The 16,340-nt window shown below is 40.8% G+C and overlaps 1 protein-coding gene across 15 annotated transcripts in view; it reads left to right on the top strand.

The window, feature by feature from the left end:
* TBC1D5 (TBC1 domain family member 5) overlaps positions 1 to 16,340 on the top strand; it is a 623,629-nt gene that overhangs the window by 129,975 nt on the left and 477,314 nt on the right. For 4 of the 15 annotated variants that reach the window (XM_088835352.1, XM_088835387.1, XM_088835348.1 and 1 more), the window contains one exon: positions 1,827 to 1,872. The exons of the other annotated variants lie outside the window; for them this stretch is intronic. The gene's annotated coding sequence lies outside the window, so the exon portion shown is untranslated. The remainder of the gene's footprint in view (positions 1 to 1,826; positions 1,873 to 16,340) is intronic. 15 annotated transcript variants of the gene reach the window in all.

Here is a 16,340-nt window from a genome sequence, read left to right as displayed (position 1 = left end):
AGTTACTCCAGGTGTTTCTTGACTTCCTACTTTTGCATTCCAATCCCCTATGATGAAAAGGACATCTTTTTTGGATGTTAGCTGTAAAAGGTCTTGTAGGTCTTCATAAAACCATTCAACTTCGGCTTCTTCAGCGTTACTGGTTGGGGCATAGACTTGGATTACTGTACTGTTGAATTTTTTGCCTTGGAAACGAACAGAAATCATTCTGTCATTTTTAAGATTGCATCCAAGAACTGCATTTCGGACTCTTTTGTTGACCATGATGGCTACTCCATTTCTTCTAAGGGATTCCTGCCCACAGTAGCAGATATAATGGTCATCTGAGTTAAATTCACCCATTCCAGTCCATTTTAGTTCACTGATTCCTAGAATGTCTATGTTCACTCTTGCCATCTCCTGTTTGACCACTTCCAATTTGCCTTGATTCATGGACCTAACATTCCAGGTTCCTATGCAATGTTGCTCTTTACAGCACCGGACCTTGTTTCTATCACCAGTCACATCCACAGCTGGGTATTGGTTTTGCTTTTGCTCCATCCCTTTATTCCTTCTAGAGTTATTTCTCCACTGATCTCCAGCAGCATACTGGGCACCTACCGACCTGGGGAATTCCTCATTCAGTATCCTATCATTTTGCCCTTTGATACTGTTCATGGGGTTCTCAAGGCAAGTATACTGAAGTGGTTTGCCATTCCCTTCTCCAGTGGACCACATTCGGCTGTGGTCCATGTGATCAGATCGACTAGTTGCCCGTGATTATGATTTCAGTGTGTCTGCCCTCTGATGCCCCCTCACAATACCTACCGTCTTATTCGCGTTTTTCTTACCTTGGGCATGGGATATCTCTTCACAGCTGTTCCAGCAAAGCGCAGCTGCTGCACCTTACCTTGGACGAGGGTTATCTCCTCAAGTCCGCCCCTCCTGACCTTGAAAGTGGAGTAGCTCCTCTCGGCCCTGTTGTGTCCGCGCAGCCACCGCCTTTTGGACGTGGGGTAGCTCCTTTCTGCTGCTGGCGCTGGCCTCAGGCGTGAGGTAGCTCCTCTTGGCCGCGCCTCTTTGTGTGGTCGGTTGCGCCGGGGCCGGCGTCTCTCGCTTCTGCACCGCTGGGGTTAAATTGTAGGGTTATCCAATTTGAGTTTCCAGTTGAATTTACTTAAAATACAAATAAAACCCCAAACTCAACTTTCTTCTTCCCTCTCTTTTAAATTTATGTTTCAGTTCTTTCCTTTTCTGTTCCCTTTCCTGGTTCCCTTTGACACTTTTACAATGGTCCTGAATCGTTTCCCTGACTTAACTTGTCAGAAGTCAGCAAGGAGGAAATGTATGTTGTTTCTTTTTTGCCCGTTTGTTATAGATAAAGGAGCCACATGTTTAGTGGTGTGATGACTGCCATCACTGTTTTAGTCTTTGCCTTTGAATTCTGCCATACTCTTGTTCCTCAGTGTTTAGTGGCAAGGCAACTCAGGAAGTTTTGTCCAAATTTGTGTTGTTCCTTGTGATGCTGTCCTTAGACCACTGCATGGAAAGAGGAGGGATTAAGACCCGCTCTCCCCCCAGTGCCCACTCCCCATCTTTAGACTTTATATCAAAGAGGTCCCTGGGCATTGCATTCATTTAAATAGCTTCTGATTTTTTTTCAGAGGGTGTGGTTTTTATATTATAGAAACAGATTTTGTTATCACTGCTGCCTTTTTGTCAGACTCTTTGCGACCCGTGGATTAGTCCACGGGATTCTCCAGGCCAGAATACTGGAGTGGGTAGCCTTTCCGTTCTCCAGGGATCTTCCCAACCTAGGGATCTAACCCAGGTCTTCTGCATTGCAGGCGGATTCTTTACCAGCTGAGCCACAAGGGAAGCCCTTTTAATAAAGTAAGTAGTTGAGTATTTTTGTTTCACATTTTTGAGATTTTTAATTTTGTAGACTAAACTACATTAATTGAAGAAAACAATCATGTATTTTATGTGTGTCTAGAGAGCAAATTGCCATTTTTGTCTACTCTTCAACTAAGTTTGTCATCTGGAATTTTCCCCAAAGCACAGAATATAATTTTGTATTCAAATAGATTAATTTGTTCTTTGGACAGTCTAAAAAAGAGCAATTTGTGATTTTTAATCCTTTATCTTATTTTAATTAGATATTGGATACTTGGTAATTTATAGATAGTTGAGTCTTTAATAGTGAATCCTTCAGAGTTTAGACTTACTTAAGTAATGCCTAATACCTAAAACGCAGGCTCCACACCTCTAAAGTTAATTTCTTTCTTTTCCGTTTACAATGCCAGTTTTACACTCCATTTGCTGTTGGTGGAAATGTAGGCGGCAGACACAGCACGTATTTATCATCGCCGAGTTCACTATATCATACAGGAAAAGTGCATTAATATGCCGTACAGAAAGCCTAACACACATAAACACCCACTTAGCGTTTTTAAGAACATATCTGACGTATTGATTAGCTTAAATATCTTCTAGTCGAGCGTGACCCCCACGTGGCCTGCATACATGCACCTACTCATATCGGAGCAAGTGCTGCTTGGGCTGATGAATGAGCGTGTCTCCGCTTTCTGTATCACAACAACGATCAGACCTTAGAGAGCTTTTCTCTACCCATCAGAGTCCCTAAATCGTCTCACAGTTAAATTTTTCTTGGGCTTCTTCAGATAACGTGTTCTCTGGAAGACAGCTTTTAACAGCCTTGTTTCGCATCAGCATCTCCGTGTGGTGTTCTGAGTGGGGAGGAGGGTCTGTCTTGATCCCTCTTTTCCTTGTGTTTCTCCTCTCTCTCATGCTCTTGTGTGAACTCTGCCTTGTAAATTAGCCTCAAAGTAGGTTGTGTGTGTGTGTTGTAAAAGTATGTACAATACCTGTTAAATTTCTCATTGAAATATTTTATTGAAATTGGTAATTATCAAAGCATAATACCTACTTTATGTAGATAACTGAGCAAAACCTCAGAAAATAAAATACAGAAATAAGCAGTAATATAGATATGAAACAATGAGGGGTGTGCTGTGGTTTATATAAAGGGTAAAGAATAGATGAGGATGTTTTTGTTTTTGGCCTCTGTGGGCATTTATGTGCATTCTAGCATTTGGACACTTTAAAAGAAAAATGTCCCAGCCTTTTCTTTTAGTGAAATAATACGATAGGAAGTATTGTGTTTAAACGTTTTATGGTTTTCTCAGGTACTTCGCTTATATTCTTATTCTTACTTATTCAAACAAGAAGAGGAACAGAATTTACAAATTATGGTTTCCTATTTACTTTGTACGGCGCTGCTTGGGTAACCTTTGTGAGCTCTTTATCTTTGGGCACTGTGACACTTTTGTGAGGCATCCTTCTGGACTCCGCTGAAGAATGTAGCCAGTCAATGCATTTCATTTTTGGTTCTTTCCACAGGTGTGTTTACAGCATTCATCAGACAGCAGGGTTTAATCTTCAGTCTGTACTGTTCACTCATCCTTTCCCTCCCTTTTCCAGGTTTGCCCTATTACGTCCTCATAGCGCACGCTAAACTCTGGAGCGTGGGATCAACATACACACACTGCTGTATTTAAAATAGATAACCAACAAGGCCCTGCTGTACAGCACAGGAGACTCTGCTCGATATTGTATAGCAACCTAAGTGGGAAGAGAGTAGACACGTGTATATGTGACTGAATCACTTTGCTGTCCACCTGAAACGAACACAACATTGTTAACCACCTGTGCTCCAATATGAAATAACAAGTTAAAAAAACTGAATAAAATTAGGGTTACTGTCGCTCTGTGCCTTTTACCACATTCTCATGTTTCTATTCTCCACTTCCTACTGCCTTGAATACTTTGCTTCCCAACATGTTGAATGTCTGGAAGAACGCAACGCATCCTCTTGCCCTAGCAGAAGTTAGCCGTTCTTACCTTCCCTCCTATCATCTCTAGGATTTTTTTCTTAGACCTAGGAATTCGCTCCCTTCCTCATCATATCTAATTAGTTTGTAGTCTTAGTGGGCTTTGCTTCTGTCCGTCCCTTACCGTTCTGAAAAGCCACCTCGTGTCCTCCTGTGCAACCTTATTCCTCAAATACTTCAGAAGTTTCTGCTCTGCTTGTATCTGAAGAAGTTGACATCCTTCTGCCCTCAAATCCATCCCATATATTGTTGTCAGATTAATTTTCCTAAAGTACTGCTTTTATTCTGTCATTCTTCTGCTCTGTTGTTATTGTTCAGTCACCAAGTCCTGTTCGACTTTTAGCAACATGCCAGGCTTCCCTGTCCCTCACCATCTCCTGCAGTTTGCCCAAGTTCATGTCCATTGAATCAGTGATGCCATCCAACAATCTCATTCTGTTTCCCTCTTCTTCTGCTTTCAGTCTTTTACCGCATCAGGGTCTTTTCCAGCGTGTCAGCTGTTTGCATGAGGTGGCCAAAGTATTGGAGTTTCAGCTTCAGCATCAGTCCTTCCAAGAACACCCAGGATTGATCTCCTTTAGGATGGACTGGTTGGATCTCCTTGCAGTCCAAGGGACTCTCAAGAGTCTTCTCCAGCACCACAGTTCAAAAGCATAAATTCTTCCATGCTCAGCCTTCTTCATGGTCCAGCTCTCACATCTGTACAGGACCACGGGAAGACTGATGTACAGGACCACGGGAAGACTGAAAGAGTGTCAGTTGCTCAGTCGGGCCTGACTCTTTATGGGCCACCAGGAGAAGGCACTGGCACCCACTCCAGTACCCTTGCCTGGAAACTCCCATACACGGAGGAGCCTGGTGGGCTGCAGTCCGTGGGGTCACTAAGGGTCGGACACGACTGAGCGACTTCACTTTCACTTTTCACTTTCACACATTGGAGAAGGAAATGGCAACCCACTCCAATGTTCTTGCCTGGAGAATCCCAGGGACGGGGGAGCCTGGTGGGCTGCCGTCTATGGGGTCACACAGAGTCAGACATGACTGAAGTGACTTAGCAGCAGCAGCAGCAGACTCCAGAGTCCATGGAATTTCCAGGCAAGAATGCTAGAGCGGGCATCCACTTCCTGTGCAGACCTCTGTCGGCAGAGCAGTGCTGCTGCATGTTAATACAGTGTCTAGGCTGTCATTGCTTTCCTGCTTAGGAACATTTAATAACCCCACTCTGTCTGTGGATTGAAATTTGGAATCTCTAGCCTGATTTTCATATTTTTTAAAAATTATAGTGTAGTGTTGTGTTAGTTTCAGGTGTATAACACAGTGATTCAATTATATATATGTATATTTATTTATTTTATATATATATATATATATTCTTTGTCAGATTCTTTTCCCTTATTGTCTGGATGTGCTGCAACATTTTGTGACCCCATGGTCTGAAGCCTGGCAGGCTCCTCTCTCCATGGGATTTTTCAGGCGAGAATACTGGAACACATTGCCATTTCCTTCTCCTGCCTTGGCAGGTGGATTCTTAACCTCTTGAACCCTTTTCCCTTACAGGGTTTTACAAAATACTGATTCTAGCCTGACTTTCAAGGTTCTTTTGTGGAGTTGTCCTCAACTTACTATTTAGCCTTGTGTTCCACTATTGAGTAACAAAAACATCTCCCGTTTCTGTCACAATGGTCCCAACACACTGAGAATTTTCCTGGATTTACATAGTTTTCCTCATCTCACTTCTCCTTTTGTCCTGCGATTCCGTCATATTTTTTTCTAAACGTGCTCTTCTAAAGCTTGCATGCTTCCTTCCCAACTTAGGGCTCATGTCCTGCACAGTCCATGAAATCTTTCTGAAAAATTTGGTTTACCTTGATGTCTCCCTCTCTCAAGTCCTGTTTTGATTTGTTACCTATTACAAGGCCCTTTTTGTTTGGTGTTTGCACTATTACTTATTTGTAGTTGGGTCTAGGTTCTGTACTGTTAATTATTAATAGATTTTAAGTGTGAAGACATGAGGAACCATGTTCTGTTTCCTTAGATCTCTCTTATGGACTAAGTATCAGTCATTATAAATCTCAGATGATAAATTGATACTTGTTTGCTCATTATTTTCATAAATATTAATTGATTACCCAAGAAGTATTGATAATGGGTAAAGAAAAGAAGTAAAGACCCTGTATTCATGGACTTTCCATGCTAGAAAGGAGAGAGAAATATCCTACAGCTAATTTAGCAGTACTTATTTACTTACGATTAAGGAGTGTGGTTTGCTACGTGTTTGACAAGTGAGAAACCTGAAAATTGCCATCTCTTTTTCCTCTGCTGTTATTGGTATGTATAATTTTTTTTACTTTAAACATGAATTTTGATACAGTAAACTACTCTCAGGTTTCCAGAGGGTAAAACCGTTGTTTTCTTCTGTATGTTCATGGTACTGACGTACTCTCAGTTGAAATTCAGCAGGCAAAGTAGTGGAAAGGAAGATTCATATTTTTTTGACATTTAAACAGTTACAGTAAATTTGTTTATCATTGGATCTATGAAAAGTTTACATTTAATATACCAAAATTCTCTTTTATAGAAGAAGATTAAAGTTAAATACATTATTAGACACTTTATTATTTTAACTTAAATGTTTCTTCCAATGGCTTGAATGACATCACATGTTTCCTAGGTATGGTTTTTTGAGATTGTAATAACCATAGAAAGTTAATGTTGAAAGAATGGCAAAGTATGCAGTGAAACAAAAAATTATTGTATTTGCAAATGTAAAATCATAATTTACATAAATGTTGTAGTTAGGGACATAATGAATGTAAATATGCCTTCTCTATTCTCAGTCCTGTAATGCCATGCTTTGTCCAGTGGGAGACGAAGAGTGATGTTGAGACTGCCGTTTAACCTATTATAACAGCTTTAAAAAAATTAAATAGCGTTGATGTAAACATGAGGAGGGAAAAGTGTATTTATCTCCATTAAGTGACATAAAAAGCCATGATAAGAATAACAGGCGGGTGGGTGTGCATTAAGCAGTGAAATCCCTAAATTCAGATGCTAATTATAAGTACAATTGCCTCCCACATACTTAACTGTTGTCTATTTTCTTTAGTTAAAGTATAATTCAGAGTTCTTAAAGTGCTGAATATGGCTCTTATTTTTTCACTTCCCCTTAGCATATGTGTTAAAAAAACACAGCACTTCTCCTGGACGGTGATTTTGATGGATATAGGTGGAATATTAAACCAAATGCTATAAAGATAATTCACATGATTGCTTTTGAATGTTCTTTATTGAATACCTTACTTGCTTCCCACCGTTAATAAACACATGTTTAGCAGTAAAGTTAAAATTATTTAAACGTATCTGAGCACAATTTACTTTGCTGTTGTGTACCAGGGACTTAAGCTTTAGATTGTGATTAGTACAGTCATCATGGGTATGTTTATTATAGCTTTTAAAACTTACCTTGGTAATACTCTTTAGCATCATGGCTTCAAAGTGATATATTGCTTTTCCATCATCAGTTTTGACATTTTTTAAGTATTAAAGAAGAAGGAATTTCCTTAACATTTTCGGCAAACCTTTTCAATGATAATTTTGTAATGTATTCTTCAGTTGTTGAAAAGTATATAGTATGGAAACACTGTTCTTAGAAGGTAGCTGGCTTTTATGCATAGAATAGCAGGGAAAGCGTAATAGACTTAAATTTTTTTAAAACTTCATTCTTAGAAAAAGGAGAACAAAAAACCCCTTTGTAATCTTGCCACTTTTTTATTCTTAGGTATGCTTTTTATTTCGCTTTTGGTAACTTGTAATTTGAGATCACAGTTATTAGGTGTATTTCTGCATTTTCTATATCACTCCCAGATGCCACAGTATTAGTTTTTATCACTGCATATTTTATGAAATGTCAGCCTTCTGTTGGCTGTTCACGCAGCATTGTTAGTGATCAAAGACACAACATAAAGGAGAGGAATCTAAACAGTTGGCTTATCTTTGTCCTTCACTGTGACAAAGATACTTTAAAATTATCTTATAAAAAGTCAAATAAAGGCATCATTTGACATGAAATGAAAGGATAAATGTCTTTGTTTTTTAGTTAAATAAAATCTTAAAATGTTTAATATCAAGAAATCCAGTTATAAAGAGAAATGATTTCTAATTGTGCTAAGTTTTCCTTTGTAAGGAATGAGGGTAATGTATGTGGTGTGGTGGCAGTGCTGTCCCTACGAAAGGCCCCACAATTTTTAACAACACATAAAGTGACTCAGTTTAAATTCTTAGTTTTTGTTACTCAACGTACATCCTAGAAAAGTGGTTTTTAGTTTTAGTATGGGCATTAGACTTTACGTGATCTTATTTATTATTGTCTTGAATTGACTTACTTTCTAGATTAAAACTTTATTCTATAGATTTACAGATTCTTTTTTCTCTAGTTCAGTTTCAAGGTTAACGTGTAGAGTGGGAGAAAATTCTCAAAGCCTGAAAGAAAATCTATAAGAATAGAAGTCTTGAATGATTTTCATCAGCTGTTGTGTATGCACACCACAGCAGTTGGTTCAATCAATTTTATGTTTTGGGATGCTTTTATTAAAATGAGCTGCTGCTTTCAGTAAATCATTGAGAAAGATGCTGGCTTTATGCGTCCTGTTTTGGGTGGCGGTGTGGCAGTGGTCGTTTCTCTCTGTAGCCTTGTGAGTCACTGAAGGTGGAGACGACTCCTGACCGCCGCAGACTTCAGTGCGTTTCCGTGTCATTGGTGTGGGTGTTTCCAGACAGAAGTAGGATGCGGGTTTAGACTTAACGTGATTTTTGTATAGACACTTGCACTTTTATGGCAACATGCAGGAGACTGTCATTTCTAAAGAAAAATAATTGTTAGCAGATAATAATGATTTTAGTATCTTGTTTTTATTGTACACAGTTTCAGTTTTTATAGATGATTGAAAGCTTCATTGTATTCATCTGGGAGAATCTGACTTTTGAAAAGCAGTTTGAAGGAAAGGTAGTGGATACTTAGAAGTTCAGTTCAGTTCAGTCACTCAGTTGTGTCCGACTCTTTGCGACCCCATGAATCCCAGCACGCTAGGCCTCCCTGTCCATCACCAACTCCCGGAGTTCACTCAAACTCATGTCCATTGAGTTGGTGATGCCATCCAGCCATCTCATTCTCTATCGTCCCCTTCTCCTCCCGCCCCCAATCCCTCCCAGCATCAGAGTCTTTTCCAGTGAGTCAACTCTTTGCATGAGGTGGCCAAAATATTGGAGCTTCAGCTTCAGCATCAGTCCTTCCAATGAACACCCAGGACTGATCTCCTTTAGAATGGACTGGTTGGATCTCCATGCAGTCCAAGGGACTCTCAAGAGTCTTCTCCAACACCACAGTTCAAAAGCATCAATTAAGTTAGGGGCCTCTTTTTTGTCGTAAGGTGCCCAGAACTCTGCCAGAGTGAGGTCCCCTGTTTGACAGCATTGCTATTACCTGCGAGCTTGCTGGAAATGCAGAATATGGGGGCCCAAACCCATGCCTGCTGAATCAGAATCTGTATTTTGATCAACGTTACCAGCTAATTTGTATACGCATTAAAATTTGAGAAACTTCTCAGCCAAAACCTCTCCTTTTCTCTGCATGTGTGTGTTGTAATTGTGAAGTGGCAGATTGGAATTAGTTGGTCATTGGCTGTTCAGGGGTTGGAGGAGATGATAGGAAATCGACATTAGAATTTTCATGGGGCCCTGAAGTAGGCAAGTATTTGATCTAGAACTCTCCAGGGCTTTGGTCTTTAATTACAGTTAAAATCTGCGGCTCTTCTGTATTACAGGGGGGAAGCTTCACAGGACTCGGCTGATGTTGAGCAGTTGGTTTCTTTTGGTTCTTCAGTCTTGATAAGCTCCTGATAATCTGGTGCTTTCCCCCAGTGACCTTGTAGCAGCATTTCTATAGTGTATAGTCTGTGGCATGTTTTTCCAGGTCAAGCTCTGAGTAGAAAAGCCTGTGGTCAGGTAAGTTTAGAAAGCACGGTATACTTTGTTCCTCTTTAAGAGAATTACAGCATATATTGATTTGTATTAAAAAATCTTAAGAACCTGGTGTAGCTTTATTCAGTGTAGCATTTTCCAAATTCACTTGACCGTAGCATCCGGCATCCTTTTTCTTTTTAAAAAAAAAAAACAAAACACAACCATTCTTATCTTTCAGCATATGCACACACTGGCTTCTTTCCAGTACTTATTTTTCTTAATCAAAATAAGAGATGAAGACCCCTTTTGAAATTGTCATGATGGTTATGCCACAAAAACCACACTTTCCAGTATTGTTATTTGTGAGAATGCTACTATTACAGCCGTTGTCTGCTGAAGGGACTGAGCATGGCAGACACTTCCAGATCTAGAACAACTGAAAGAGCATCTTCTAGAAAGTGAATGCTGACCAGATCCCAGTCAGATTTGGTGGGCAAGTGGAAGGGAGGACATGGAGCATTCTCAGTATTTGCTAGAATCAGGAAAGCCATGAGCAAGAGATGAAACAAGTTAAATATTTCAGCTCAATGAATGGTTACTGAAATCCTAAATAGAGAGTAAGCCAGGTGCCTATTGGAGTAAGTAAAGTATTGTCCAAGCTGGAATCAAGATTGCCGGAGAAATATCAATAACCTCAGATATGCAGATGACACCACCCTTATGGCAGAAAGTGAAGAGGAACTAAAAACCTCTTGATGAAAGTGAAAGAGGAGAGTGAAAAAGTTGGCTTGAAGCTCAACATTCAGAAAACAAAGATCATGGCATCTGGTCCCATCACTTCATGGCAAATAGATGGAGAAACAGTGGAAACAGTGTCATACTTTATTTTTTTGGCCTCCAAAATCACTGCAGATGCTGATTGCAGCCATGAAATTAAAAGACGCTTACTCCTTGGAAGGAAAGTTATGACCAACCTAGACAGCATATTAAAAAGCAGAGACATTACTTTGCCAACCAAGGTCCATCTAGTCAAGGCTATGGTTTTTCCCGTGGTCATGTATGGATGTGAGAGTTGGACTGTGAAGAAAGCTGATCGCCGAAGAATTGATGCTTTTGAACTGTGGTGCTGGAGAAGACTCTTGAGAGTCCCTTGGACTGCAAGGAGATCCAACCAGTCCATTCTAAAGGAGATCAGTCCTGGGTGTTCATTGGAAGGACTGATGCTAAAGCTGAAAGTCCAATTCTTTGGCCACCTCATGCGACGAGTTGACTCACTGGAAAAGACTGATGCTGGGAGGGATTGGGGGTGGGAGGAGACGGGGACGACAGAGAATGAGATGGCTGGATGGCATCACCGACTTGAAGGGACGTGAGTTTGAGTGAACTTCTGGAGTTGGTGATGGACAGGGAGGCCTGACGTGCCGTGACTCGTGGGGTCGCAAAGAGTTGGACATGACTGAGTGACTGAGCTGTACTGAAAGTATAGTCCAGTAAATGTATGAGAGCTGAAATCCAGGAATTTCCAGCTAAACGATTTTCCAAGGGGGTTTGTAGGAAGTAAAGTTGGCCATTGTACTGTGTGCTGGAGAGCCTGAGGCAAGAAGCAGCTTGGTGTTAGAGGAAAGAATCTTAGGAGAGAATTTCAAAAGGCGGATAGGAAAGACCAGACAACCTTGGAGCTGCAGTGTTAGTCGCTCAGTCGTGTCTGACTCTTTGTGACCTGCCAGGCTCCTCTGTCCATGGGGTTTCCTGGGCAAGAATACTGCAGTGGGTTGCCATTCCCTCCTCCAGGGATCTTCCCGACCCAGAGATCGAACCCAGGTCTCCTGCATTGCAGGCAGATTCTTTAACGTTTGGGCCACCCGGGTTAACATCCCAAATGCAATGTACTGTGATAGTTGACATCAGTGCTAGACTTCGGAGTCTCTAAAGAGGGAGAGGGCTCAGTTCCTGATGAGTTCACGTCATGAGACCTCACTTTCTTCAACTTACCGTGGGAATAATATGGTAGAAAAAATTGCAAATGGTGTCTTAACAGATAATTTAAGAATAGTGTTCTCTTTACCTCATTTATCATTCCCTTCCTCCCTTCAAACACGCGGACACATGCACAAGTTTTTTTCCCTGAGCTTGGAGCAAGGATTGCATTTATGTCTGAAAGCCTGTCAGTGTGTACTCCTAATAGGGGTGCTCTTGTCCACATCTCTAGTATAATATTCAGCCTCAGTAGCTTGAATATATTTATATCTACTCTGTTGTCGATATTCCAGATTTCTCACGTGAAACCATAATATTCCTCACGGAAGCATTTTCTCCCTTCAGTAAGTGTCAAGTCTAGGACTGCACATTGTGTTTAACTGTTTTCTCTCTTTTGCCTTGTGTAATTTGAAGTGGTCACACAGCCTTTCTTTTTTTATGACGTTGACATTTTTGAGTGATTCAGCCCTTCATTCGTCTTGTCTGTCTATCACTCCTCATTTGGATTGTCTGCCGTCTCCTCATGATTAGATTTGGGTTCTGCATTCCAACCAGAAGACTGCAGAAATGATGCTATATCCTCTTTGGGATGTCACAGCTAGAGGCACACTCGGAATGTTACCCGTGATCATTCAGTCAGAATGTTGCCAGATTTCTCCACTATAGAGTTCAAGGTTTTTGTTTTGTTTTGTTTCCTTGTAACTATAATAAGCAGTCAGTTGGGAAACACTTTAGAATCATGCATATATCCTGGTCCTTATCAAGATTTTCATCTAGATTTAGCTTCTGTTGAGGATTCTTGCCTGGTGTCCTTTTCCTGTAGTGGGTGTAAACTGCTGACTTTCCAGTTTCAGCCCTCCTCCTAGTCAGTGACAGCGTTCTTCTGTAAGGAAAACCGTTCTGATCGGTGGACTCACTTACTTATTCATGCGGTCATTTACTATTGGTATGAGCGCATGGATGTCTGTTATTTTCAGTGGTTCATAATTCATTACTTATTGTAATGCTCAAATTGTCCAAGTTTGGTTTAGTAGAAGTACATGGCATTCCCCCATCACATTTTTGAGTGCTTTCTTACTTTCTGGCAAAGCAAGTTGTCACAGACTTATCTCTGATCTGTTCGGCCCTGGCAGCTCTTAGCCATTTCCCTGAGGAACTCTGATTGCTTTTAGTGGGGTAGTAGTATCAGTGGACTGTACTCATCACTGTGGGGTCGTGGCTTTAGGCCCTTTTAGAGGAGAGAGTGCCCATAGAAAGTATGGGTGTATGTATACATACACATCTGCATTGATAAGAAGTATAAACAGACATCCATACTGGTAAACACACACATGCACATTTCAGAAATCTTAGTTCACATCAGTATCTCTAGTTCTTCTGCAGGGTTCTTTCTTGTCTTCCACTTCTCCATATTTACATGTTCCTTCTTTCACAGCAAGAACACTGACTTCCAATTCAGTATTAACACACTAAGTTCTTTGTGCAACTCAATAACCGATCTAAGATCATTTCAGAATTGGTTCATTATGGTGTTAGAATGAACGTGTTTACCAGCAGTTTCACCAGTTCCAGAGTTATTTGAAGTTCTCCCTCCTCACCCCACTCAATTCTGTGTGTATATGTAATCAAATGCCGTGTTCTCAATTACTAGGATGACTTCTTTCTTTTTTACCCCCTAAATGTGAATATAGCTGAGTTCGCTCATTTCAGTTTTCTTTTACCGTCACATCATTGTTGATTTAACTTTTTAAATATGTGGAAACTTATTGACTTTTCCAAAAAATAAGATTGTATGAAAAAGTCCTTCCATATCCCCCATTTACTCAATCCTTTACAGGTAAACACCTTTACTGGGTGTTTTTTTTTTTTTGGTTCATTCTTCCTTTTATACAGATAAGCAGGTAACTTTTATTACATTTTTTATTTCCCCTTTGTTATAAAAAATGTAGTATACTATATATGTTCTTCAGCAATTTGCTTGTTTTCATTTATCAATCTCTTGGAAATCATATCAGTTTTAGAGATTTCTCATTAGAAAACTGAGATCATAGCATCCAGTCCCATCACTTTATGGCAAATAGATGGGGAAACAGTGTCAGACTTTATTTTTTGGGGCTCCAAAATCACTGTGGATGCTGATTGCAGCCATGAAATTAAAAGACACTTACTCCTTGGAAGGAAAGTTATGACCAACCTAGACAGCATATTAAAAAGCAGAGACATTGCTTTGCCAACAAAGCTCTGTCTAGATCCAATGGTCATGTATGGATGAGAGAGTTGGACTATAAAGAAAGCTGATTGCTGAAGAATTGATGCTTTTGAACTGTGGTGTTGGAGAAGACTCTTGAGAGTCCCTTGGACTGCAAGGAAATCCAACCAGTCCATCCTAAAGGAGATCAGTCCTGGGTGCTGTTTGGAAGGACTGATGTTGAAGCTGAAACTTAATACTTTGGCCACCTGATGCGAAGAGCTGACTCACTGGAAAAAACCCTGATGCTGGGAAAGATTGAGGGCAGGAGAAGAAGGGGACGACAGAGGATGAGATGGCTGGATGGCATCACTGACTAAATGGACATGGGTTTGGGTGGACTCTGGGAGTTGGTGATGGACAGGGAGGCCTGGAGTGTTGCGGTTCATGGGGTTGCAAAGAGTCGGACACGACTGAGTGACTGAACTGAACTGAACTGAACTAAGGTTTATTCAGCCAGTCTCTTACATGTGGATTTTAAAGTAATTTCTAGTATTGTGCAATTGCAAATAATGCTATGATGAATATACTTGTGTATATGCATTTTCACATTGTTGCAGGTTTATCTTCAGGGAAATTCTTGGAAGTGGGCTTACTGATTCAAAGTGTAAATGCTTCTGTAGTTTAATTAGATACTTGCACGGTTCCTTTGCTGGGCTGGTGTTTACCACTTTGCATTTCCAGTAGGAGTGTCAGGAGTGCCTGTTTCCCTATAGCCTTGCCAACAGTATACTGTGAAAGTTTGGGATGGTTCTCAATCTCATAGATGAAAAATGATATCTCAGTGTACATTTTGAATTTTATTATGAGTGGAACTGAATGTCTTTTCGTCTGTTTAAAAACCACTTTCTATAGGTCTTTTTCAGAAAGTTGTTTGTAGTGATATTAACCATTTATTCAATGAGTTATAATACAAATGTTTTCTTCTGGTTTGTCATCTCTATTTTGATCTTGCTTTTAGTATTTTTGTCATGTAAAAGTTTTATGTTTGTATTTTAGTTCTCGTTAGAGTTTTCTTTTTATAACTCTCAGGGTATAGGGGAAATTGAGCTTGTATGGTTTCATTCAGTTCAGTTCAGTTGCTCAGTCATGTCCGACTCTGCAACCCCATGAATCACAGCACGCCAGGCTTCCCTGTCCATCACCAACTCCCGGAGTTCACTCAAACTCATGTCCATCGAGTCAGTGATGCCATCCAGCCATCTCATTCTCTGTCGTCCCCTTCTCCTCCCACCCCCAATCCCTCCTAGCATCAGACTCTTTTCCATTGAGTCAACTCATCGCATGAGGTGGCCAAAGTATTGGAGTTTCAGCTTTAGCATCAGTCCTTCCAATGAACACCCAGGATTGATCTCCTTTAGAATGGACTGGTTGGATCTCCTTGCAGTCCAAGGGACTCTCAAGAGTCTTCTCCAGCACCACAGTTCAAAAGCATCAATTCTTTGGCGCTCAGCTTTCTTTATAGTCCACCTCTCACATCCATACATGACCACTGGAAAAACCATAGCCTTGACCAGACGGACCTTGGTTGGCAAAGTAATGTCTCTGCTTTTCAATATGCCATCCAGGTTGCTCATAACTTTCCTTCCAAGGAGTAAGCGTCTTTTAATTTCATGGCTGCAATCAGCATCTGCAGTGATTTTGGAGCCTAAAAATATAAAGTCTGACACTGTTTCCACTGTTTCCCCATCTAGTTCCCATGAAGTGATGGGACCAGATGCCATGATCTTGGTTTTCTGAATGTTGAGCTTCAAACCAACCTTTTCACTCTCCTCTTTCACTTTCATCAAGAGGCCTTTGAGTTCCTCTTCCCTTTCTGCCATAAGGGTGGTGTCATCTGCATATCTGAGGTTATTGATATTTCTCCCGGCAATCTTGATTCCAGCTTGTGCTTCCTCCAGCCCAGCGTTCCTCTTGATGTACTCTGCATATAAGTTAAATAAGCAGGGTGACAATATACAGCCTTGACGCACTCCGTTTCCTGTTTGGTTTCATTACTCACACCTACGTCTCTGGCCTGTTTAGCGTTTGTCTGTGAGTATGGCGTGAGAACAGACCCAGTTGTTGCCTTTCTCTTCCCCCACACGCCCGTCCATTCGCTTGGAGGCCCGCTCTTCGCTGCTGCTCTGAGGCGCCGCTTTGCCGCAGCTCAGTCTGGTTTTGGGCTTTGTGTTCTATCGCCCTGGTCTGTCTGTCTCTTCAGTTGTACCATGCTGTTTTAAGTACAGAGGCCTTGCAGTATATTTTGATTGGAGTTGCCACCA

The sequence above is a fragment of the Moschus berezovskii genome, chromosome 1 (genome assembly GCF_049115385.1).
Source record: "Moschus berezovskii isolate FMDL1 chromosome 1, NW_MosBer_1.0, whole genome shotgun sequence".
In the NCBI taxonomy this organism is placed as follows: Eukaryota; Metazoa; Chordata; class Mammalia; order Artiodactyla; family Moschidae; genus Moschus; species Moschus berezovskii.
Note: the sequence above shows the minus strand (reverse complement) of the source record. Positions and strands in the feature narration are given on the sequence as shown.